Here is a 25,745-nt window from a genome sequence, read left to right as displayed (position 1 = left end):
TTTTGGTTTCATGGTCTGATCATTTTGTGATTTCTATAAACGTGTTAATGATTTATAGAGATCTTGTTTCTCTTGGTTGAAAGACAACAGAGAATCTGGTATGTTAGCCCTTTATGTTTCTCTTTTTGTCTATTTTGAGTTCAAACAAATTAAGAATTTGTACGCCTTGGTGATAAAACCCTCTTAGATTTAGACTGGTGAGGTTTGTACTTCCGTGTTTATGCTTAACCCATGGCTGAAAGTTTTAAAAAATAAAGCTATAAGCCCTCTATTGTCTGGTTGTATGTTCTTTGTGTAAGTACATAACATTTTCCTACCCTTTCATGGTATTAATAATTAGACTATAAAATCTCTTAAAGGAGCCTTATTCTGATTGGTATAGTGATAAAAAGCACTTATAATTTAAATATTCCTAAAATTTTCAGATATTAAGGAAATTGAAACTCCTCAAATGTTAAAAAAAAAAAAAAGGTATCCTTATAGAAATGAACTCAGAAATGTTTTAAGAAGTTCACATAATGTAGGTCTATCCTTGGCAAACAAAGCTAGTTTAATCATTTTGATTTAATTAAAAACAGTTATGTATTTTCTATTAGATTAGCGTAAGTATAATTTACATGGAGACTTTTATTCTACTTGGACATGTTTTCCCTAACCACATGCAAGTTTGCTGATTGAATAAGATAACATTCCTTCTACCAAAAGTTTAAGATCACGAAAAATGTAAATATGTTTAACCAAAATTGAATCACTCTTCTGACAAATTTTATTTCAATAGTGTCGTGGACCCAAAATGTGGTTAAGATTGGACGCTGAGGACTTCCCTGGTGGCGCAGTGGTTAAGAATCCGCCTGCCAATGCAGGGGACACGTGTTCAGGCCCTGGTCCGGGAAGATCCCACATGCCGCGGAGCAGCTGAGCCCGTGCGCCACAACTACTGAGCCTGCGCTCTAGAGCCCGTGCTCCGCAACAAGAGAAGCCACCGCAATGAGAAGCCCGTGCACCGCAACGAACAGCAGCCTCTGTTCGCCGCAACTAGAGAAAGCCTGCGCTCAGCAACGAAGACCCAACGCAGCCAAAAATAAATAAATAAATTAATTAATTAAAAAAAAAAAGATTGGAGGCTGATGATGCTACACAAACACCAAGAAGGTAGGAAAAGGTTTATTTCTCACAGAAGTTGCCTTTCTGGAGAGAGCAGGGCAGGCCTCCCAGATAGGTCTAAAATGGCTTAAAAAAGAACAAGGAAAGGAGACTGGCTTTCCGTTTTCAAGGTGGTTAGGGGCAGGGCTGGAGTGCAGTTTCCCACGTGCAGGCAAGGGCTTGCATGGATTGAACTCCTGTCCCACAACCCGGACCTGGGCACCAAAGGAGGAAGCACCTGGGCTTCCTGATCAACCTGCCCAAAGGTGGGACAGAAGGGGGGAGAGGGAAAAGGGAGACTTAAAAGCTGTCAGCACATCAGTTTAGGCAGACTCTTAATTATAAACAGTAGTATGTCAACTTGAAGACAATTTCCAAGATTTTTAGGCAACTTAAACCTTGCACTGGTATTAACTTGAGTTAATCAATGGTTACTGGATGTCTAGATAATTTCTAAGATAGAATACTGAAACATCGGTTACTAAGCATAATTTTAAGTTTATATATTTTGCCTCTTATTCTTATGATATAGAGAGAGGGTATATACTTGGGTCTCTTAAAGAGCATTTTCATTTTTGCTACTTTGAGAAGCTGTGCTATAAGGGATATGTTTGTGTCAAGGAAATGAGAGTAGTTTTGTCCTAAAGTAGAAGGACTATTCCAGAATGAGGAGAGAAAAGTGTAGGGCACACCCTGAATGACTATAGAAAGGTGTGGAAGTTTTGCTGAAAGGGAATTTTGTTGTTGTTGTTATGATCAAAGTGGCCTAAAATTTGATGGGTGCATTAGTCTCCTATCGCAGCTGCAACAAATTACCACAAATTTTGTGGCCTAAACTGACCCAAATTTATTATCTTATGGTTCAGAAGTTCAACATGAGTCTCACTGGGCAAAAATCAGGATATCATCAGAACCGCATTCTTCCTGGAGGGTCTAGAAGAGAATCCATTGTCTTTCCTTTGCAAGCTGGTAGAGCCTGCCTGGAATCCTCAATTTACCGCCCCCCTGCAGCTTTAAAGTCAGCAACAAGCGGTGAGTGTTCCTCACAATGCATCCTCTGACACTCTCCCCTGCCTGACTCTTCCACATTTAAATGATCATCATGATTACATTGTGACCACCAGACAATCCAGGATACTCTTATTATTTTGTCAAATGATTGACAACCTAAGTTCTCTTTCTTCTTTGAGGCATTCCTTAATGAACATTCTTCCTACTGCGGTAGGCTGAATAAAACATTTCCTTAATTGCCTAGAACATTTTCTCTTTCACAAAAGCACAAAGCCATCCTCAAATTAGCTATTTTCCAAGCTGACTTTTGCTTTACTTGGAACCCCTGCTCTTGAGGAGAAATGTATCTTGGTTAGTTGTTCAGAGCATGTGGTCTGGAGCAAACCTCAAACTCTGGCTCTGCCACTCAGACTATGTGACCACAGCCAAGGGACTTGATCTTTCTGTGTTTCCATGTACTCATCTGTAAATGGGGACGATGATGACGATGATGATGATGGAACCTATCTCACAGGGGTGGCATGTAGAGAGCTCATAATAAGCGCCTGGTTCAGAGAGTTATACAGGCATCTGTTATCACTGTTTGAGGAAGACCTAAAGTTCACCAAGTCTTGATATTCTGAGGAAAGTTTTTCCTATGCAATACTTCTGAACTGAAATATCATACTCACCTTGCAAACCCAGGGCTGTAGAGCACATTTATTGTAGAAGAACAATAAATACTGAATAAATTAATGGATCGATGATGGATGGATGGATGGAGGAAGGAAGGAACTATGGGTGAGGGGGCAAGTACTATTATAAGCAAAAGATGACTTTTTAATCAAATATAGTATTTCTTTACAGTTAAATGAACAAACTGAATTCTAAGCTCTATCTCACAGGTGTGTCTTTAATGTGCAGAAATCAAATTAAATACATTTTGTTGTGGAGGGAGTGGGTCCTACACAGGCAGCTGATACGATCCAGAACATTGCACTCAGTGTTCTGGGGTGAAGGCACGTGAGGCAGTGTGACCTAACTTCAATTAATGACAGCTGTCTCCGGAAACCCAATTTCTTCCCTAGGGAAATAGAGTATAAATTAAAGTCTAGCCAGATTGAAATACATCACTGTTCAATGAGTGCAGAAACTTGAATTCACACTTTTTGATTTATCAGTAAGACAGAAATGCTTTCGACATATAATCAGCCCCATCGTTCTTCACACCCAATCGAAATACACAGACTTATTCAGGCACTAAATGTGGGAAATCTTTTTAAACTCTAAAACAGACAGCAGAACTGTACGTCATTTAAAAAAATTGAGCTGTAATGTGATATTCAGTTTACGTTCTGAAACAAATCAATATTCCAGGCAAGTCATAACTCTTACTACATACTGCCCTCCAGTGGATTCCTGTCAGACATAACCTCTGAACATTTTTGAAATAACCTATACATAAGCTTTCTTTTAGAAGTGATATTCAACCTTTGACATAAATTTTTAAAATGTTCTTGAAAATACTAAACAATGATCTTCAAAACTTTTTTTTAAAGAGACTTGTATTTAAATTACCTGATGTCAAGGTAAAGTACCTGTTCATTTCCCCCAGAGCTTGACTATCCTTCAGTGCTAGTTTATTTTTATTTTGGCCCATCTCATTAGTGGGTCCTGAGCCTACTACTATGTAAAAAATTAATAAACAGAAACCTCAATTAAATAGAGCCAGGAGACCAGCCATGGAGCTCTCACACCCTGTAACTGTAGCAGAGCCCAATAGGAAGTAGACTATTCTTTCCTGCCAAGGACTCAGCCAATGAAAATGGACTCTTTGTGCACTACAGCCCTCCCAGCTTTCTTTTCCCACCCTCCACCCCCGCTGTAAAAATGTTCTCCTTCCTTTGCCCTGGGAAAACTTGCACATGGCTACCCATGGTTGCAGACCTGGAATTGCAATTCTCTGCTCATCCTGAATAAACCTGTTTTGCTGGAGAAATATCTGGCAGTCTATTTATTGCAGGTCAACAACGATTTCTATCTAAATTCACTTTGGGTAAAAGAGAAATGACTTTGTACTTGTTAGAAGATGTTTAGATTAACTTCTTTAAATGCCGCCTTGACACTACTGGGTAAGCAAACAACTACTTCTCATTTTACAAATGAAAGTCACAAATTCATGGTAAAGTTTAAAATAAAACTTAGATGGCCCACTTCTGGTGACTCCTGGATGTGTGAAGTTTGATAACAACAAGATGACTTCCAACGCACTATGGTTTGACTTGTTCCGCTTAGAATTTGGTTTGGTGAAATGTTCCCATTTTTCAGTGTCTACCAGCTTTCTCACTGACTCCATTTTCGTATCTGGAAACTGCAACGTTTTCTGTTGTTTCCAAATAATACCTCATCACTATGCTGTATGCCTGAAACTAACACAATATTGTAAATCAACTATACTTCCATTTAAAAAAATAAATAATAATACCTCAGGGTAGGGCTGTTCCTCATAAGGTAATTATCTTCCTTGTTTTTCCTAGGTAAACGTTATACAGCAAACATTCCACAAGGAATCGTGAATTTAATCCATGAAATTTCCTCAGGGCAGGAATTTATGATGAATACTAATAGCAGGACTCTCACAGGTTAACTAATTACATGGAAAAGAAAATGACCAGGAGGACATTTCAGGAAGAAAGTTATTGTTTTTTCCTTTAAAGTAAGGATGACCGCAGTTAAGCTCAACTTCTCTTAAATGTACATATAAAATATTAAATCATCTAGCAGAAACTAACCTCTTTCTAGTTGGTAAAAGATCTTTTTAGAAGCAGGTTTTTAAAATATTGCTCTAGTAGTAATTCACCACCAGATTACTGGACACTGCAAATGTGCTTGCTGTCTAATGAAACTGTGAAATAACACAGCCCTTTAAGTCATGCTATTTGAGTTTATTTTGAATACACTTTTACATCCTGTTTGCTTATCAAAATATTCCCTCAATATCCACAAAACTGAATATAGAAAATTGTCTGTTTAGCTTGTAATAATAACCTCAATTATATTTTAAATATGCCACAAGCAAACTTTGAGATAAATCTCTTTACAGAACGCTTTGACAAAAAAGACGAAGTTGATTAAGACGAGCTCTTGAAAGCAATTGATTAAATTTGACTCTAGTATAATTTTTACATATTCAACATGTATTCACTTATTTATTCTCTGGCTCTCCAAATATCTGTTGAGCATCTACTACATACCAGAAAATATATAATATATGGAGGATTCAAACATGAACAAGACAAGGTCCTCATGAACAGGAGTGCAACACTCAGTGGGAAAGTCAGATGGGTAAATAGATAATTAAAATACAATATAGTTAAGTGTTGTCGTAGAGACATGCAGAGAGTATTACGAGAATGTAGAGGGAATATATAACTGCGAGTGGGGACAGTTCACAGAAACAGCATTATTTGCGTTTTAAAAGGTAAGTGAGTTTATTGAGCACACAAACTGCAACAAGGCTCCTCCAAATGCAAATACGGCCAGGCACAGAAAAGGCTGGCTAGTGAAGGAAATTACAAATAGCTCTGTTTGGTTTGAGGCTGCACAGCCTGTAGGGGGAGGGGACATTTACAGGATTGGCGGGGTCTTACATTTTTCCACAGGTGCTTTGGAAAGTTAATGGAAAAGTTGAAGGATTGTAAGCAGGATAATGGCACAATCAGATTAAAATTTTAGCAAGTGTACTCTGGTGGGGAGAAATTGTGAGGGACACTTCTTTAGCAGCAGGTAAGCCAATTAAGAGGACTGGAGGTAATCCAAATGTGAGATGATAAGAAATGCAAAGCTAAGACAATAAATCCAATAAAATGTCTTTAAAAACTTACATTAAAACCTCTTTCCAGATTTTTATAAATTCTCCAAAGTGAATGTTTGTATAAATCATATCCAATTGTTTCTAAGAAAACATAGGCGGTAAGCTCTTTGACATTGGTCTTGGCAATGATTTTTTGTATTTGACACCAAAAGCAAAAGCAACAAAAGCAAAACTAAACCAGTGGGACTACATCAAATCGAAAAGCTTCTGCACAACAAAATAAACCATCAAAAAACGGAAAGGCAACCTACTGAATGGCAGAAAATATCTGCAAATCATATATCTGAGAAGCAGTTAATATCCAAAATATATAAAGAACTCATTCAACTCAATAGCAATAAAATCCAAAAACTCCAATTTAAAAATGGGAAGAAGGATCTGAACAAACATTTTTCCAAAGAAGACATACAGATGGCTAACAGGTACATGAAAAGATGCTCAGCATCACTAATCATCACGGAGAAGCCAATCAAAATGACAATGACATATCACCTCACACCTGTCAGAATGGCTATTATCCAAAAAGACTAGAAATAACAAGTGTTGGGGAGGATATGGAGAAAAGGGAACACTTGTGCATTGTTGGTGGGAATGAAAATTGAAAAACAGTATGGACATTCATCAAAAAATGCAAAAATAAAATTACCATATGATCCAGCAATTACGCTTTGGGGTATTTATCCAAAGAAAATGAAAACACTAGCTCAGAAAGATATCTGCACCCCCATGTCATAGCAGCATTATTTACAATAGCCGAGATATGGAAACAACCTAAGTGTCCATTGACAGATGAATGGATAAAGAAGATGTAGTGTGTGTGTATGTGTATGTGTGTGTGTGTGTGTGTGTGTGTGTATACACACACATACATACAATGGAGTATTACTCAGCCATAAAAAAGAATGAAATCTTGCCATTTACAACAACATGGATGGACCCTGAGGGCATTATGCTAAGTAGAAACAGTCTCACAGAGAAAGACAAAAACTGTATGATCTCTCTTATATGTGGAATCTAAAAAAAAAGAAAAAAAAAAAACAAGTTCACAGATACAGAGAACAGATTAGTGGTTGCCAGAGGCAGGGGTTAGGGAGTCAGTGAAATGGGTGAAGGGAGCTAAAAGGTACAAATTCCCAGTTGTAAAATAAATAAGTCCTGGGGATGTCACTTACAGCATGGTGACTGTAGTCAATAATACTGTACTGTATATTTGAAAGTTGCTGAGAGAGTAGATCTTAAAAGTTCTTGTCCCAATAAAAACATTCTGTAACTAAGTATGGTGACAGTTGTTAACTAGACTTATTATAGTGATATTTCACAATGAATACAAATACTGAATCATTATGTTGCACACCTGAAATGAATATAATATTGTGTGTCAATTATACCTCAATTTTTAAAAATGGTTTCTTAGGTGAAAAATGTTGTAAGAGTGAATTTCTAATCAGAAATATGACCACATATCATTAATATAAGCAGTTGTTACTTTTATTTGCTCATTTTTTTTCTTTCTTGTAGGGTATCATTCTGTACACCTATTTGCATCTGCTCATGTCTCTAATTTGTCAAATCTATAATCAGATTTGAATCTTGCCTTCTCAAGTACATCCCATCATTTCTAGGTTATTTTAGTCATTTCAAAGCATTATTCATGAGCCAAAAGAAATCTCTGAAATAAAAATTAGTGGAAGGAATGAATTGACCAAAAAAAAAAAAGTGGCAAGAGCCAACGACAGACACTCAGGATAATACATGGGTATGTCCACAATGACTGAAGATCTTCCAGAACACAGTGTACTCATCCTTAATTAGACGGAGCCAACCTGAGAATCATTTCTAAAAGCACTTCACTCCTGAGCCAAAAATAAAATTCAAATGAGCCCAATTTCAATACTAAAATGAAATTGTATTGGAGGGAAAATAAAAACAAACAAACTCTTTATATGACAGCTGAACTCAATGTTAGTATGGCAAAGTTAGGCAAGCGTGCTTAGTTTACGGAAAAAAGTCCGAACTTGGGCATGGCATAGTGACCCAAGGGCCCTTGGGCCTGCATCACCAACTGGGTGAAGAAACCTTTCTTTCCAGAGCCCTCTGGGGGCGAAGCGCCCCTCAGCCACTAGCTGGCTGTGGGTCCTTGGACACATTATTTACTAGTTTCTTCCTGTAACAGGGTTTCATGGCACCATTGACAGTCTGGGCGAGACAGTTCTTTGTTGCAGGGGACAATCTGGAATCTAACCCCAGGTTAAGTTTAGCCAAGCGATTCTGAGTTTATTTCCTCTAGAGTGAGGGCAAACTCCCGCCTACGTATGTTCAGCCTTGTTTCTCTCTGGTGACGATTTACACACATTATATATATATATGATCTCCACATTATAGACACCATGTACCCAGGTGAATTCTTTGCAGCGAAAACCAATACTTCCCAAAGAATTAAACGTCTGCAAGAATAGCACTCCAGCTAAAACAAAAGGAGTCCCCATTACGAAGAAAATGTCTAGGTTTTTACTCTTAAATGTCTGCATTCGAGTCACTTTACAATTTCCTTAAGAATAGTAGAGTGGATTATTATTATTTTACCTGAAGAGTCCAGTATTGTCCACAAAAATAAATGCCCAGTCCAAGTTCAAGTTTGGCTCTTTTGCCAGGCAGTAATCATGGGCAGGCGAGTTTGAAGTCAGAGTTTGCCTTAACTTCTACCATCAACAGACTGTATGCTCCTCTGGTTCATTGGTTGATTTGGGGAACGGAGTTTTGGTCTGAGCATCTTGCTACAAATGTAAATTTTACCCTTTTTTGTGTATTTTAAAATTTGAGCCACATATTAATTTTGGCTTCTTTTTAAGTCTTGTAAGCTACGAAGCCACATATGATTGCCAATGTCATGTAAGAAAGCTCCAGGCTCCACTATTTTAAGATTACTTTTGCTTCTTTTAGTCACATTTTCCAACTTTTGCCCAATTTGAAAATGTCTTGAGCTTTTGTTTCATTGTAACATCTTCTCTATTATTACTTGCTCTGGGAGAACTGCCAGAGCTAAAAGATGGGATAAAGAGACAGAGAGAGAGAGAGTTATTTATCAAGAAAATGAAGATTTGTATTAGCCCTCCCAGTTTCTAAAATGCATTTTTAAATAAAATATGTAGAATTTAAAGCATAAGTAAATAAATAAACAAACAAAGGGACTTGTGTGGCCAAAGATGCAGTTGAGAGATTCCAAAATTCCTCCCAAGATATCATGTGCTGTCGGCTGCTAGTCTTTCATATATAGCTTCAAGTGTTGGAAGAACCCACTTAGAGGGAGCTAAGCCGTGCAGGAAGCAGGGGAAGGTATTTAAATGTCTTCTTTTGTGCCAAGCACCATTTCTCTAGACAGAGCCACTCAGACCTCTCCACGTGGTGTAATCAACTGGGTAAATAGAAAATTCTCAGAGAGCTATAGATATTCATCTTTCTGCCCTTGTCAAGAATAGCAGTGTTAACAATTGTAACCCAAAGTCCACTCCAAACTTTATGAAATATTGATAGTCTCAGTAAGCAGACAAATGACCCTTGCCTAGTTACTCATCCTTATAACCATGTGCAGATATTGCCCAAAATAGGAATGCTTAGTTTCCAGCAAATCTAGCTAGCGCCCACCTCTGTACATGGAGACTCAGCTGCCAAAATGGTATGAGTTTTCAGGTACAAATAAGAGTCTCTTCACCCAAATACCTCTGGTACCCTTCTCCCAGGCATTTAGCTTTCATTTATTTGGGGTAAGGGACTTCTTTATCTGCAAAGGGGGAGTAGCAATAGGTACTCAGCTCTTTACCAACAAGACAGTGAGATGAGGTGTACTTGGAGAAGCAGAAACTTTATGGGCTAGGCACTGGTGAAGGAGGGGAAGAAGGAAGCCTAACAAGGACTGTAGGCAAATGTTGAAGATAAGCTTGTTCACCACACAACTTTTACAAGGGCTACTCCATTCCAATTCCCATGATTTACTTCTTCTTACTTTTAAAGTTAAAGTTGTGGGCACTCAACCATACTGACCATGTTCTACTGATCAGGTCTACTGCTAACTCTATAATTCATCACTTGAAAGGAACAGTTAGAATATTTTTATAGCCACCAGCAGCATTAAGGATTCAAATGGTCTTCTGCAAAGCAAAAATGCCACCTGAAACTGTCATAGAGCTTGGAGTGTGTAACACCCCAAAAAGATTCCAAAATTCATTATTTATTATTATTTTTCTGCAAGAAATGAAAAAATCATTTCATTAAGACAAAGGCGTTTTCTCTTAGCATTTGATTCAGGATCTATTTCACACTGAAGCTTGATTCAGAGACAGATATTGCTTCTGAAAATTTTCAGGTAACACAATTCCAAAATATTACCTTTTCAACAGAAATCAGAAATAATATTGTTTCTAGGAGATAAAAGACCCTAAAACAATAAAGTGAAGAATTCTAGTTATTAATGTGCTCATGTACCAAGTGCTTTGCATATGGCAGAGACTTAGTTAGTCACCCTCAATATCCATGATATACTTCTCACATAATATTAATAATAGAATTCAACCTTCTAAACTGAGATAGTAACTGTCCAATCGAAGGCTACAATTTTAAGACTATACTTGCAGCAAAAGTGTGAAAATATGACTAACTTCTAGCCAAGGGGGCTTGAATGGAAATGATAGGTACAACATCCAGGTCTTGCCCTTAAAGGACAAGCCACACCACCCACTTTCCCTTCACCACTGGGTGGGAAGTGGGCATAGTCATCTTAGACCACAGGTGGAAACTGAACGTTGACAATTGTCAAGCAACAAGGTAGGAGCCTGAACTCTGAGGAACCTGCAGCCACTGCACCAAGCCTGAACTGCACATTAGGACATCTGCATTACAGAGAAATAACTTTTCATCTTGTTTAAGCGACTGTTATTTTGGTTCTGTCATTAGCCAAACCAACTTCCTAATAAACCACTCCATCTTCAGAACAATCCTAAAAGGGAAATGTTATTATCTCCATCTTACAAATGAGGAAATTTTTTAAAAACCTACCAAGTTTCCATTACCAGAAAGGTCACAACACCTTAGAGGGGGCCAGGAAATAGCTGCTCCTACTGCTAACCCAGTTGTCACTAAGCTGCTTCACATCCTAAAGCTGACGATTTGAAGGCAAAGTGTACCCAGAACCTCAGCTGCAAAGGAATCTGGGAAATGTAGTTTTTACCCTTCCAGAGCCTCTCCTCCTTACGGGGGAAGATATAGAAGGAAATAGAGATGAATGCACAGAGAGCATTAGAAGAGATGATCTCTAAGAATCCTGGCCCCACTTCTTACTTGCTGTGTGTCCTTGGGTAAGTTACTTAACCTATCTGTGCCTCAATTTTGTCTAAAAATAAGGATAACAATGGTGCCTACTACGCAGGGTGTTGTGAACATTAAAAGACCACAAAAATATGCAAAGTATTTAGACAGTGACTGATACATACTATTATATATGTTATCTATTATAATTATTACCATGATCATTAATCCTATTCTAATTCTAAAATCCTGTATTTATTTTCTAGTGAGGTCAAAAGGTGAAGTACGTAGGTCACCTACTTCAAAAAACTTGAGCTAAAAGTGTAGAATTTAGAGCTACATTTACCTTCAGTTTAAGAAATTGCAAGAAGAATCACACAACATTCTCTGTTGTTAGCTGCATAGAGAATCTTTGACAGTTCAAGGAAGTCTGTGATGTATCTCTTCTCACTTATTATACTTTAAATGCTGAAATTCCTAAGATCCTCTCAGATAAAATTCATTCAGATTTCTGGTCAATTTTTAAATGATAACATGGCAGAGGCTGATGGTTTTCCTACAGTAAACATTCTCTCTCTCTCTCTCTCTGTCTCCTAGTGATACATTCTCCTGGTTCTTTGGCTGGATAGATGCTGTCCAGAATACACACAGCATTCCAGCCTCCCTTGCATCTAGGATGAACATGTGACTAAGTTCTGACCTATGAGGGTGAACAGAAGTGGAAACTCATTTTGCCCTTAAACAGAAGGTTGTGCCTTCTCTTGGCCGTATGCTGCCACCCACTAATACTGCCTTACAAGAAGTGATTGTTAAATATGCAAGAATTTTGAAGTCAGTTGTTAAACAATTGGTAGTTTAACAGCAGCCACTGAAGGAATATTTACAACATGGAAATCCACAAACACTACAAATCAGGCCCCTGCTCCCCAGTCAGGCTCTTTTTTTTTTTTTTTTTCCAGAGAGTCACTTTACCAGCACACATTGCCCTTGCCCCCCTAGAATCAGGATACTTGAGGGAGATCTATGGGTTCACATGATCACGGCAGGTCCAAGAGATGACAAAGCTCAGAGTCTGGCCTCCAGCACAGAGCAGAGCTGCCACGCCAGCTTGGACTCCCCATGAGTGAAACATACATTTCTATCCAGCTCACTGATTCTCAATAAGGGAAAACTTTGCCCTTAAGGGGACATTTGGCAGTGTCAGGAGACATTTTTGGTTGTCACAGCTGAGAGGGTATGGTTGCTTCTGGCATTTGTGGGTAGCGTCCAGGGATGCAGCTAAACATCCTACAATACACAGGACGACCCCCCCCTACCATGAATTCTATGGTTCAAAACATGAACAATGCCAAGGTTGAAAAGCGCTGACCTAGTTTAAGCTACTATTATGTTGGATTTCTATTATAGAAGGAAAACCTAGAGCCTAACTAATACAAATGTATAACTGAAATCTCTTATGTCCTTATATAAATATAAATGCCTACAAATACTCAATACCTACAGATATATGTACATACACACATACAATAAGCTGTATTTAAAACAAAATTTGAAAGAAACCACTTTCATAATGGGTTTCTAAGTATTTCTCACCTTTAGAAGTATTCATTCCTTGAAATCTCCGAGCACTGTTCTGGGTAATGGAAGAGGTAATTTACCAAGTGACTAGAGAGGTGTTAAGGCATTAATGCCCCTTCAGAAAATGAATAACTCACTCCTAGCCAGAATCTTATATTGGAAGCAAGAGGTGAGGGTGTTAATATTTCCCCTCCAGGAAAGTGGCAGACCTGCAGTGCTCTCTGTAATTTCCTCCTGAAATTATGCCAAAGATGTTAGTGAACTTGACCGATAGAGGTCCTCTGGTCACATACAAGTAAAAATGGATTCCACAGAAATGTTCCCCGGGGAAATAAAAATGTTGACAATGAAACAAAAATTCATGGATGTTCTGTTGAAATAAAACTGAAAATGCATATTCTGTGAGACAAGAGTGAACCTGAGAAAAAAAATAAAAGCAATAAATACTTTCCAGTTTTTATGTAAGGGAAAAATGGACAGATTTCTGATTTATCCAAGGCTAACGGATGATTTTGGTATTAAGTATTAACAAAAGTTTATTTCTCAATTATTTATATAGCATGAATAGTATATCTATAATAATTATATAGGTGTGTATTATGTATATATGTGCATATAAACTAAACCAATGAGTTCTAAAATTTTAAACATAATTATAGTTTTGTAGTTATAAAATCAGTTTAACCTGATTTTATTTCTTATACTTTACCTAATCGAGGAACCACACTTTTGCAAGTAATGATAACTTTTCTTTTCATCATTCCAAATACATCCTATGATTTCTATCCCTTAACTCTGTCTTTTTTTTTTTCTTTTTCCTTTTTTTTCTTTCTAAAATTCATCCAGGCCTGTGACTTCATCTATCCCTCACCTTGATGAGAATTATTCCTCAAACTTCTCCCATTGACTCATTCTGATATTTTCTATATCTTTTACTTGTGTTCTACTTGATGCTCAAAGTTATCAAGTATGCTCCCCTCAAAAAATGTCTACTATTCATCACCATTATCATTTCTAATCAAGAACTTCCTCCCCAGCCCCTCAGTTCAAATCTTTTACTCATTTATCAAGTTTTAAAGCTATTATTAATCTAATCACCACCAAACATACATTTATTGAATAGCTTCTATATGCTAATGCTCTGGAGGAATCAGGTCCTCCTCTAAAGAAACTCACAATCTAGTAAGGGAATTTAGACATGTTAAACAAATTACATTTCATTTATACCATGCTTCAAGGGGAAGCTTTTATGGTTTACTGAATCGGCATAATATTAAAGCAACACATAGTGATTTGTGATCATATATTCTTGAATGTTGATGCTAAATAATTAATTAAATATATTTCGATAGTGCTCGCTTTTCCAAAGAAAGATAATTATTGAATTTTAAAGAATTTCAAATTTCTCTTTAGAATTTTCTCTAAAGCAATTATTACTCTTGGTTTCCCCATTTGTGCCCAAATTCGGCCTCACGGATATTAACATATATGTGCAAAGAACAAACAAAACTGCAGCCTGCATTCCGCGCATGACTCAGAGGTTGCAACCCGGTACCTAAGGAGTCCCTTCTAACTCCAGATATTCATGGCTGAACATGCACCACTGTGGGGTTTCTTTAAAGTATTACTATTTTTCATACTGCATGCAATTTATCATGCCTTTTATTAGTTCTGTGCCTTTTCTTCTGTTGTTCCTCGACCTGCAGGTCTAGCCCTGGCCCTCTCTTTTCAGCTATGCAAATCCTACCCATCCTGCAAGACCTGGGGACCAGAGTCCCACTGTAAAGCCTTTCTCAGTTATGCCAGTTTTCACTGATCTTACTCTCTAACCCCTTTCTATCATCCATATCACATATTCACAGTCGTCTTCTTATATGTGAGGCCATTTATTGAAAGCTTCATTCATTCCTCATCTCTGGAAGGGGTTTTGCCTGCAGAGACAAACTGACTACCACTATTCACTACAGGAAATCCACAGTTAGGACCACTGTCCCGCCATCTTGAAGCACAATGGGTGCAGTTGGAAAGCCATGGCCGCTCAGCATCTTGCATTAAAATATACCTGGAGAGACTGTTGATGGGAATGAAGTCTCCATGCGCAGAGCCAGGAGCTTCATAAGGGAATCGGCCCTGCAGCACCGATGCACCCTCCTTAGGGTGCCAACTCTTCAGGGCACACCTTCTGCTCCCTTATCCCTACCTGCACCCCCAATTCCAGCTCCAGAACACCCCAATACTTTCAAACCTAACCCTGCCTCTATTTGCGTCAGCCCTTCCTGGGGCTTTTGAAGGCTGCTTTATCCCACCCTCACTCCTGAATGAAAGGCTCTATCCTTTCCTAGTCACACGTGTTAGAAAACACTAAATCAGGTTTGTAAAAATTTCAAAGATATTATGAAATTATATAAAGTGAACATTATCATCTGACACGTGGTGTAGTTGTTATGCAGTATGACGTTACGACATCTGACACCAACAGAAGCTGTATTTTACATATGTTACCAAACCAGGTTCATTTGCCTGACGCGCAGCAAGCCAAGCACTGAGACACTGAGGTTTGCAGCAAAGAAAGGGTTTATTCACGAGGCAGCCAAGTGAGGAGGTGAGAGAACAGAACCCAAACCCACCTCTCTGAAAGCGAGAGGCCAGGATATTTACTTGGGATAAAGCCGAGGCGTGGGGAGCATGGGGAAAGGTGATTGGAAATACGGAAAAGGTGAGTAATCATCATTCTGCGCAGGCTTAACTAAGCTACAGGATTTTTTCTTGGCACGCATGCCCAGAACATCGACCACCACCCCACCACCTCCCCACCACCTCCCCCCAGCCAACGTTTTGACGGTGGAGCTCCTGGCTCGCTGACGTCAAAGGTCACAGAGCGGACACTCGCGCATGCCCAGTTGGAGTGTCTGTGGTCCTAACCAGTCCTAACCAGTCTTAACCAGCTGGAGCTTGAACTGGACACAGCTGACTGCAAGCTTCTGAAAAAGCAACTTGGGCAAACATCTTATTGTTTAGACTACGTGATGCTCGGAGGATATACAAGTTTTTGAAAAACAAAGGGAGCTTGATCAGTGAAGGCAGGTGACAGTTTATTATTTATTAACGACTAATTGATGACAACCCTTCGTTTCTCAAATATTCACAAAATTCCCCCAGAAGGCTAACCTGTTTTAAGGCATCTTTTGTTCTCGTCACTTCCTGTCTTTCGAGTGTCCTCCATAATCTTCAAGTATGTGACTGACCATGTGAGCCTAAGACCCATACTCTGAGGGTTTCGAATTTCTGAATTAAGAAAATGCACACCTGAGTCACGGTAGCTTTTTTCAAACAGGAATGGAATATGCATTACTTCCCTAGAATAGAAATCATCACTGCCCCAAAGGCAGCAAAAAAATTTCCAAACCACTTTTATGGTACCGTTTTTTTCTTCCCAGCATTTTATGTATTAAATAGTTTTCTTCCATTACCATAAGAAAACAACCTCTTGATCCTTTTTTCCTTTTATTTTTTCCCTTTCTTTAAAATCCTAGTTAAGATTTGAAAGAACACATGTTTTAATATTTAAATTAGAGACTAAACATGACCACTAAAATGGTCTGAGAAGTCAAAAAGAGTCCAAAAGGCCAATCAAGGGGAAATCCAACCAGAAGGACCGATTTCAAGAGATCATGACTGTCTTAATGCTCCATTTGTGTTCTAAATGCTCTCTACTTACATTTGATTTGGGTGTCGCCCAGATATTGTATTTGTTGTTACTTCAGGTACTGTGTATGTATGGTTTTATGAATATAAAGCATAATGATCAGAATAATTTTTAATTAATGGATAGCTCTGATATATTTCCTGCCCTGAATTATAAACATGGCAATTATGTAGGAGTTATTAAAAATGTCAAAGTATTTGATTTATTCAATATGCCTTTCTAGTTCCCCTTTTCAATGACTGGTGAACTAACTTTCATTCTCTGATTTCAAAAGAGTGTGACTACCTAACCCATGGCAGTAGGAGCCTAATACCAAAAGTTCTAGTGAATGCAAAACCATCATATTGCCAGAAAATTTTGAAATTTACTACTTTGAAAAATACATGCTAGATATTACTAATGTGGCTATAAATGACAATGGAACAACAGAAATCATTTTTTCAAGTGGTATATCCAACACACAGAAAAACTAATTATGCAGGTATAATTTAAATTATTAACATTATTCACAAAGAAATATTTTAATTCGTTACACATAATACCTCACTATTATTACTTACTAATTCCTTAAGAGTCACATATATCTAAATACAGTATTTATGATGGATAAATACAAATAATCACTTGGTATAAAACCAAGAATAAAAGTATGAAACAAAACAACCTCGCTCTCTCAAAAATAAAATGAAATCCATAGCCCTTATCACCTTTTAGATTAGAATACTTATTGAAAAGCTTTCAGCTTGTTTTTATTTTTTAAATTAAGCTTATTTCTTCCCAGGCACTATGTTCATAAATCTTCCTCAGGAGGACAACTACTCACTGACACCATTCACTACACTAACTCTAGGACAGAAGTTACACTCTATGATGAATGCTCTGATTTAGTGTTGACCAACCCACTGGATTCAGGCAGCAACAAAGAGACCAGATTCTACAGGCATCCAGGCTCTCCTTTCTAAAGCGAAGAGTTGGGACTGAGAGGCCGGTGTGCAGGTGACTCAGGGCAGGTGTACACAGAGGACGTGTGACTCCGTGATAAGATCTTTTTTTTTTTTAATGAGTCACCAGCTTTTATTTTTTATTTTTTTTAAAATTTATTTATTTATTTTTGGCGCATTGGGTCTTTGTTGCTGCGCGCGGGCTTTCTCTAGTTGCGGCGAGCGGGGGCTACTCTTCCTTGCGGTGCTCCGGCTTCTCATTAAAGTGGCTTCTCTTGTTGCAGAGCACAGGCTCTAGGCACACGGGTTCTAGGCGCGCAGGCTCAGTAGTTGTGGTGCGGGCTCTGTAGTTGTGGCGCACGGGCTTCGTTGCTCCGCAGCATGTGGGATCTTCCTGGACCAGAGCTCAAACCCGTGTCCCCTGCATTGGCAGGAGGATTCTTAACCACTGTACCACCAGGGAAACCCCGTGGTAAGATCTTGTCCATGGATGTGCACCAGCATCAACTAGGCTGGGCTCTTCTGGACAGAAGCAGATGAACCTTCTATGTTGCCTTTTCCTCCTTCAGCAAGGAGATAAAGACTTAAGACCATAGGGAATGTTGAGACTCAAAGATTAAAGGAGCCTTTGTCCCCAGATCATTGCTCGGAGAAAGCTGCCCCCAGACCGTGAACATACACACTTGACCTTTACAGGAGCAGAAACATCTATTTTGCTAAACTACTAGTTTTTTTTGTTGTTGTTTTTATATGTATAGCAAATACACTTAACTAAACTGCAGACCTTTTTTTTTTTTCTATTTTTGCAAAAGTAACTGGTCAAGTTGACAACAGTAATACTGATGATGTTTATACTACTGGGTTGCACTATAAAGTCATGACTTTCAACAAATGTTAATTTTCATGATGCTAGTCAATTCCAACATAAGGTCCTTATTAAAATAGAAATTATTTACCCTGAAGAAAACTCAACATTCTCTAATTATATAGTGTGTAATTTGTATCTGCACAAATGAAGTTTTTAGTACCTCTCATGTAAGAGATTCTGTTTTCTTCCTATGTCCTCTCATTTGAAATACATTGCTCCTATAATTCAAAGAATAAAATATTTCAACTAGTTTTTTCACAAGCATGATTGTGATGGTTAATTTTAAGTGTCAACTTGACTGGCCATAAGGTACCCAGATCAAGCATTTCTGGGGATGTCTGGGAAGGTGTTTCCAGATGACATTAGGACTTGAATCCATGGACCCCATAAAGCAGATTTCTCTACCTAATATGGGTATTACATCATCCAATCTATTGACAACTGGGATAGAAGAAAAGATGAAGGAAGGAAGAACTTGTCCCTTTTTCCTGCCTCACTGTTCAGCTGGGACATTCATCTCTTCTTCTGCCCTCGGACTATGATTTACACCATTGGCTCCCCTGGTTCTCAGGCCTCAGACTCAGAACTTCAGACTGAAGTACAGCACTGGCTTGTCTGGGTCTGTAGCTGGCAGACAGCTGATTGTAAGCCAGTTCCTCATAGTAAATAATAAATTACAATGATGACCTTTCTTCTCACATTTGTTCCAATGAATTTAAAACAAAACTTCTTAAAAGACTGTTATGTCTTTGACACGATTATTAGCAGTTCCTTTTCTTCTGAATTATGAAAAACTAGTTAAGACTTACATGTAGTTTTTAAAAGTATAATACCCTTAGGAAATAAATTTATAAAACACCTAATGACATTTTGTCTTAAATTCATGAGTTACTTTCTTAGGAGTTATGCCCTCAAAGCTTATTCACTACCAAGCCTGTTACCCCTTCATCCTCAAAGCCAGAAGATTTTTTGACTAGAATCTCTGCAGTTAATTTAGCTGTTGGACACTCGGTTGGGAAAATATATGCCTTACCACACATAACTATCACTAAAATAAACACCATCTTTTTCCCATTGATTAACATAAGGCCTCTGAATTGCTTGTCTCATAAACTCAGCTTTTCATGTTTTGGGAAGTTGGTGGCATCACACAGAATTATACGCCACAGGCACAACTGTTTAGGGTCTGGGGTGCCCCCTCCATTCTCAAATGTCTCCCAGCTTTGACTCTATAAAGCCAATATAACAATGCAACCTCAGATCCCTTGGGACTGTCCCAACCTATATATACTGTTACCTTGTACTTGGGACGCTTTTTTTTTTTTTTTTTAATTTTTGGTTGCGCTGAGTCTTCATTGCTGTGCGTGGGTTTTCTCTAGTTGCGGCGAGCGGGGGCTACTCTTCTTTGCGGTGCACTGGTTTCTCATTGCGGGGGCTTCTCGTTGCGGAGCACGGGCTCTAGGCACGCGGGCTTCAGTAGTTGTGGCATGTGGGCTCAGTAGTTATGGCTCACAGGCTCTAGAGTGCAGGCTCAGTAGTTGTGGCACACGGGCTTAGCTGCTCCGCAGCATGTGGGATCTTCCCGGGGCAGGGCTCGAACCTGTGTTCCCTGCATTGGCAGGAGGATTCTTAACCACTGTGCCACCAGGGAAGCCCTACTTGGGAGGTTTTCATATGACCCTTCTTATCCAAGAATGACGAGTGGGGAGCAGGTGGCGTAGAGAAAGGCATCATCCACATCACTGGGGCCTGCCTAATCGGAGCACACCAGGCATGATGTTCCCAGGTACCAAGTTCACCTGGAGACTACAATGAGCTTAGAGCCCAAAGCCCCAAAGAAGAATAAAATGCATATCCTCCCTCAAGAACCCAGAAGGAGTATCAGCAACCCCTCTGGTCTCCTGGTCCTGACCACTGCTCGTGGGTGTCCTCTCTCCCTATCTCCCTTTGAATCTGCTAGCACTTTGAACAGCCAGGGGAGAAGCAGGGCATTCCGGCTGCTGGTGATCTCATGCTTCCCCTGCACCCAGCTTCACCTTGGAGTTGAGACTAACACTTATTATTGCACAGGCTTTAAGAGTTGAATTGGAGAAAAGGTGGGAATAGGAAATGTTAGCTAAAATGAGATGTGAGATTATCTTGAGTTTTCAGGGATGTATGCTTTTTCTCTCCTGTTTTGTATTGGTCTTTGAGTTACTACTGGTGCAAAATAGTGTGAATTAGAGTGGTAAGAGGAGAAAAATATCTTAAGCATTACAACACTCATTTTTTTTGCTGCCAGGGCAACACCAGAACCTTATTCCAGTTTTGAAATGACAAGTCGACCTCTAGTCTCCCTGGTCCGGATCTCTCTGCTGTGAGTGGCAGAAGCTCAGCAAATCGTTCCATGGCAGATGTGAGATCGTTACGCTCATCTCCAGTGCTCTTTTGCCTCTTGTCCTCATCATGGACTTCCCCAGCCCCCCAGCAATATGGGACCCAGAAGCTACTGAATGTCTGTTTTTCAACTTCCCCTAGTCGATAATAATCCAAGCCCACTGGCCAAAGATAAAGATCTAAAACCGAGTACCATGCCCTCTATCAGGAATACAACCAGGGCACTCCAGCAATCCGAAAGGTTTCATGCAGTATCAATGCACAAAAATGCGTAGCAAGGCTTAAAGGAATAAGGGGGCCTCCTGGTAGAACACAACTTGTCCCCTGGTATTAAGAACACTAAAGGACTCCCACACAGCCAAGTTTAACAAACCATTTTTCAACAGATGCCTCGCATGGAGACATTTCCAGTGTGCTTCTCATGCTCTAATGCTCCACAGCTGCAGTGGTAACCCTCGATGAGTTCCATATGGAGCTGTGGTTATAATCAGCTCCTTCTGGAAAAGCTCTCTTGGACTTCTTTAATTAGGATTAAAATGCGCTGAGGGTCCACAGGAGATGCGAGAGAGGCCTTTTATTTCAGGCATTATCATTACTCTCAGGCAAGATCACCTTTCAGAAACGGTGTAGATTCTCTCTGTAATCTTCACAAAAAGAGGTCCAGCCTGTCCAACTAAATTCCCTCATTTTTTAATAATCTGAAAATGACTTCAAGGCAGCAAGCTTCAGCAGAAAAGCAATTGTTCATTGCTCCACTAAAAGGCGCTGCTGGGATCAACAGTGGGTTGGGGCATTTGTAAGAAAAATAAAAGTGTAGCTCATTGAGAAGGGCAGACACAAAAACCTCAGAAAGAAAACTGACAGGTCATTTTAATGAGATAATGTTCTCCCAAACATTATCTGTGACAAGGCAATTATGTAAATTAACATATACTGAAGGCTTGAAAAATATAAGTAAAAGAGCCACCAGAAATCAGCTATGCACGCAAAAGCAGAATTCATAAAAGGAATAGATACATTAACTTGACTATTAAAACTGTAAAGCATCTATATGAACAAAACACTATAAAATTAAAATACAAACAACAAACCTGGAGTTAGAGGAGATTGCAGGATAATATATGTCAAACTGTAGGTTAATATCCTCACTATAGGAAAAGCTCGTACAACTCAACAAAGACAAAAATAAACGACACCCCAACAGAGAATTTAGCAAAGCCAAAGAATAGCAAATTCACAAAGGAACAAATGCCAAGTATATAAATATAACAAGAAAAATTAAACCTCATAATTAATCAAATAAATTCAAATTAAAACAAGGAAAGATCAGTTTCCACTATTAAATGGGCACAGAATTAAAACAACATTTTTAAAAGAGGTACTTTGCAGGAATTTTTTTGAGGAACTAAAAAAATGACCTACTTCCAATATGACAGGAGTGTCGGGAAGAAGAATTAAAAGGAAAATAGAAACTTTTTGAAGGAAAATTTGGCAATAAATATTAAAAATATTAAGCTGTACCTCTATCCTGGCTGGAGGAGGTCATCCAAAGGACATGAGGGTCGGTTGACCCTTGAGCTGCACCCGGGCAGGAGGCTCCTCACCCCTCCCCCGTCCTTGGAGGGTATATTTTGCCCACCGCTGCCGCAGTAGGAGCTGGTTCCGAGGACTCGCCTTCAGAGAGTAATGTGTTGTCGAGACCACCTGGACCGGGTACGTGACTGAACCCCGATAAGGCCTCTCTATAAGCTTTTTAAATTTGGTGGGCGGGGGCGGAGATCTACTCACTATGCATCCGCCCAAGGCGAACTTGTTAAGTTTCCCGGCTTATCCGACCCGCCTCCTTGTCTGCCTCTTTCTTCCCTCTCTCGACCTCTGTGTACAGTGGCCAGTTTCAGATTTCACCCGGGAAATTCCCAGGTGTATGAACCAACACTCCTTCACCCAGCAATTCCACTATAGGAAAAATGTAATTATTTGCCTTTAATTGGGGGTTTGATATTGAAATTTACATTTTTGATGTTTAAATTTAAAACCTAATGGATTATTAGCATTTTAATAAGTAAAAGTCATATTCATTTAAGTGGACTCAAAACATCTAAACTATTAATTTGTTGATACAATACCTTTATTTTCTTGAAAATAAGATGAAAAAGAAAAAGATTACTTCATAAATTTTGTCCTCCTGACCCTGTTTTCATTATCCTGTGTTTCCATTTCTCTCCTGCTAGAGACTCCGCTTTGTTATCTTAAAGGCAAGAAGAGGCAGCTTGACAGTGGCCCTGATGGTAGAGGACTTGATTTGGCACCTGAGTCTGCTTCTTACTACCTGTGTACCTGGGGCAAGTTTTCTGGTCGCTGTCAACTTCAGTTTCCTCATCTGGCCAGTTGGGAGTACAGGTATATCTCATTTTATTGCACTTCGCTTTATTGTGTCTTGCAAATACTGCATTCTTTGCACATTGAGGGTTTGCAGCAACCCTGCACTGGGCAAGTCTACTGGCACCATTTTTCTAACAGCATTTGCTCACTTGTGTCTCTGTGTCACATTCTGAAAATTCTTACAATATTTCAAACTTTTTCATAATTATTATATTTGTTATAGTGATCTGTGATAAGTGATCTTTGATGTTACTGTTGCAAAAAGATTATGATTCGCTGAAGGCTCAGATGATGGTTAGAGGTTTTTTGCAATTAAGTCTTTTTAATGAAGGTATGGACATTGTTTTTAGACATAATGCTATTGCACACTTAATAGACTACACTGTAGTGGAAACATAACTTTTGTATGCACTGGGAAATCAAAAATTTCATGTGACTTGCTTTATTTCAATATTCATTTTCTTGCGGTGGTCTGGAACCGAACTTGCAATATCTCTGAGATATCCTGTAATCATCCAATCTAAGCCCTAGGACAAGTACAAGGGTTACATGAGATACTATGCACTGATCACTTAGCACAGGATACTATGCAGTGCCTCAGACTGAATACTTAAGGAAGGGTAATTCTTATATAAAATGTCTCTAAAAAATATTATGCATGCTTTATATGTTACTGACTACTGATACCTTAAATGTGAGATTCTAAAATTCCATTGCTGATATATTATTGAAATTCTGGACTGTCGCATGTAAAAATAGCACTATCTCAACTCTACAATGAATAGTAGTCTGAGGAATTGCCATAAAAGCAAAATTTTGAAAAAATTTTTAACTTTCTACAAGATGGAATTCATTAAATAAGTTATTGTATCTATATAGGATGGACCACTATGCAGCTATTAAAATTATGTTATAGGTAAGTATTAAAGGTATTTAATAGGTGTTTGCATGGCCCTTGTTTTCTCATCTGTGAAACCAGAGACCTAGGTTAGAGATGATTCATAGTCACTTTGGGCTCTTTTCTCCCACTTTTTCTGTAGATTTTCATTGTAGTTTAATTTTTTTTTAGTTTGTTATTAAAATGGATTTGGAGGTATTATACCCACACTGAAAGAAAATAGACAGGAGTGAATAGGAGAGATCATCGTGATAACTAGATTCCCAGGGAATAGTGAAAAACATTCCATCTCTCATACTGCAACAAAGTGAATGATGCCTTGGACTTGTGCAATATGGCGGCCCTGCAGGTGACTCCACCTGCTTCTAGTAGGAGAAGCCCTTCCACAGCATATGCAGATAATGCTGGGATGGGTCCAACCAAAAAGACATCAACAATCTAAAGCCTGCTCCAGGAACCGGCAGCAGAAATTCAATAGGCCTTTACCTATCTAGCAAAAGAGAAAAATATTTTGTTTTGGAAATTTGTACTCAATCTTGGTTTCCTTGTCAACTGTAGAAAGTTTATCCTGAGTAGGTATCCAGCAGCCCCTCCTCCCTGAATCTCTCTCCCTCACTGGCTTCTGCTCGTTTGCCTTGTCCCCAGGGCCCCGGCTCATCCTCCCACAGCCCCCAGTGAGGAAAGCAGAAGAACATTCCTAGAGCGGGGGAGAGAGCAACGTTCCGCATAGCCGGGCAGCTCAGAAACAGTCAAACTTTTCTCTAGGCCAAAAGGTCAGAATCAGAAACGTCTGAATGAGGAGCAGAAATTCTGAGGTGCAGCCCAGCAACCTGTGTTTTCCCAAGCCCTCCAGGTGGTTCTCATGCCCTAAAAACTGAGAGTCACTGATCTACTCCATTCTGTTGCTCCACTCCATATTCGGCCGAGTCCAAATAGGTAAACTCACAAGGATAGCATCTTGATAGCATCCTATGAAAATAGCCCTACTTATTTTTTGCTCTCACCTCTGCTTATGGGAAGCTATCCTCACCTGAATAATATGTTAAATTAGATAAAGTAACATTTATTCTGCCACAGTTGTGTATGCGTGTGTGTTTGTGTTTAAACAGACAGAGGGGAGTGAACTGAAAAACTGAAGCTTGAGGTCCTTGAGATTTTGAATATGTCTTCTAGTGGATTGAGCACCCGATTAAGAAATTGAGGACTCACAATGCATGAACATGCTCTGTTTCTTTCCTACAGCTTCTTCTCGTAGTCTGCCCCCCATTCCACTATTATAATCCCTAGTAATAATGAATTCAATATCCATTTCATGACAACACTTTTTTTGCAGCACAGTGAATGCATTCTGAAGCATTTGGTGTTGATCTCTAGCTTCTTTATCTGGATGGTGCCAATGAAACTTAGGTGTGATCTTCTGATGATGAAGGATTCCAAGCTGTGCTTTATTTTTAAAAGCCTAGTTGCTTAAAGTCAGAGAGGTGAATAATTCTTGGGTCTTTGTCCCACAGTAGTGGCATTTGCTAATGGATCCCATTGTTACATTTGTGTGTGCTGTAGTCTTAGATATATCCCAGCCACCCTTCAAGATATTTTCTTTGTTTGGGGGTAAGAAGAGCACACATTTAATAATTTAATAAGACTTGAAATAGTTTTCCAAAGGAACAAACACCAGATTGCTACAACTCTGG

At 39.0% G+C, this 25,745-nt stretch overlaps 1 protein-coding gene across 1 annotated transcript in view; it reads right to left on the bottom strand.

Annotated features, from left to right (window-relative positions):
• The window catches only part of PREX2 (phosphatidylinositol-3,4,5-trisphosphate dependent Rac exchange factor 2), a 397,196-nt gene extending 374,823 nt beyond the window's left edge, over positions 1 to 22,373 (bottom strand). Inside the window, exon 1 of the mRNA XM_061172148.1 lies at positions 22,296 to 22,373. The gene's annotated coding sequence lies outside the window, so the exon portion shown is untranslated. The remainder of the gene's footprint in view (positions 1 to 22,295) is intronic.
• Positions 22,374 to 25,745: the final 3,372 nt, after the last annotated feature.

This window comes from Eubalaena glacialis, chromosome 17 (assembly GCF_028564815.1).
Source record: "Eubalaena glacialis isolate mEubGla1 chromosome 17, mEubGla1.1.hap2.+ XY, whole genome shotgun sequence".
NCBI lineage: Eukaryota > Metazoa > Chordata > Mammalia > Artiodactyla > Balaenidae > Eubalaena > Eubalaena glacialis.
This window is presented reverse-complemented; position numbering and strand designations above follow the sequence as displayed.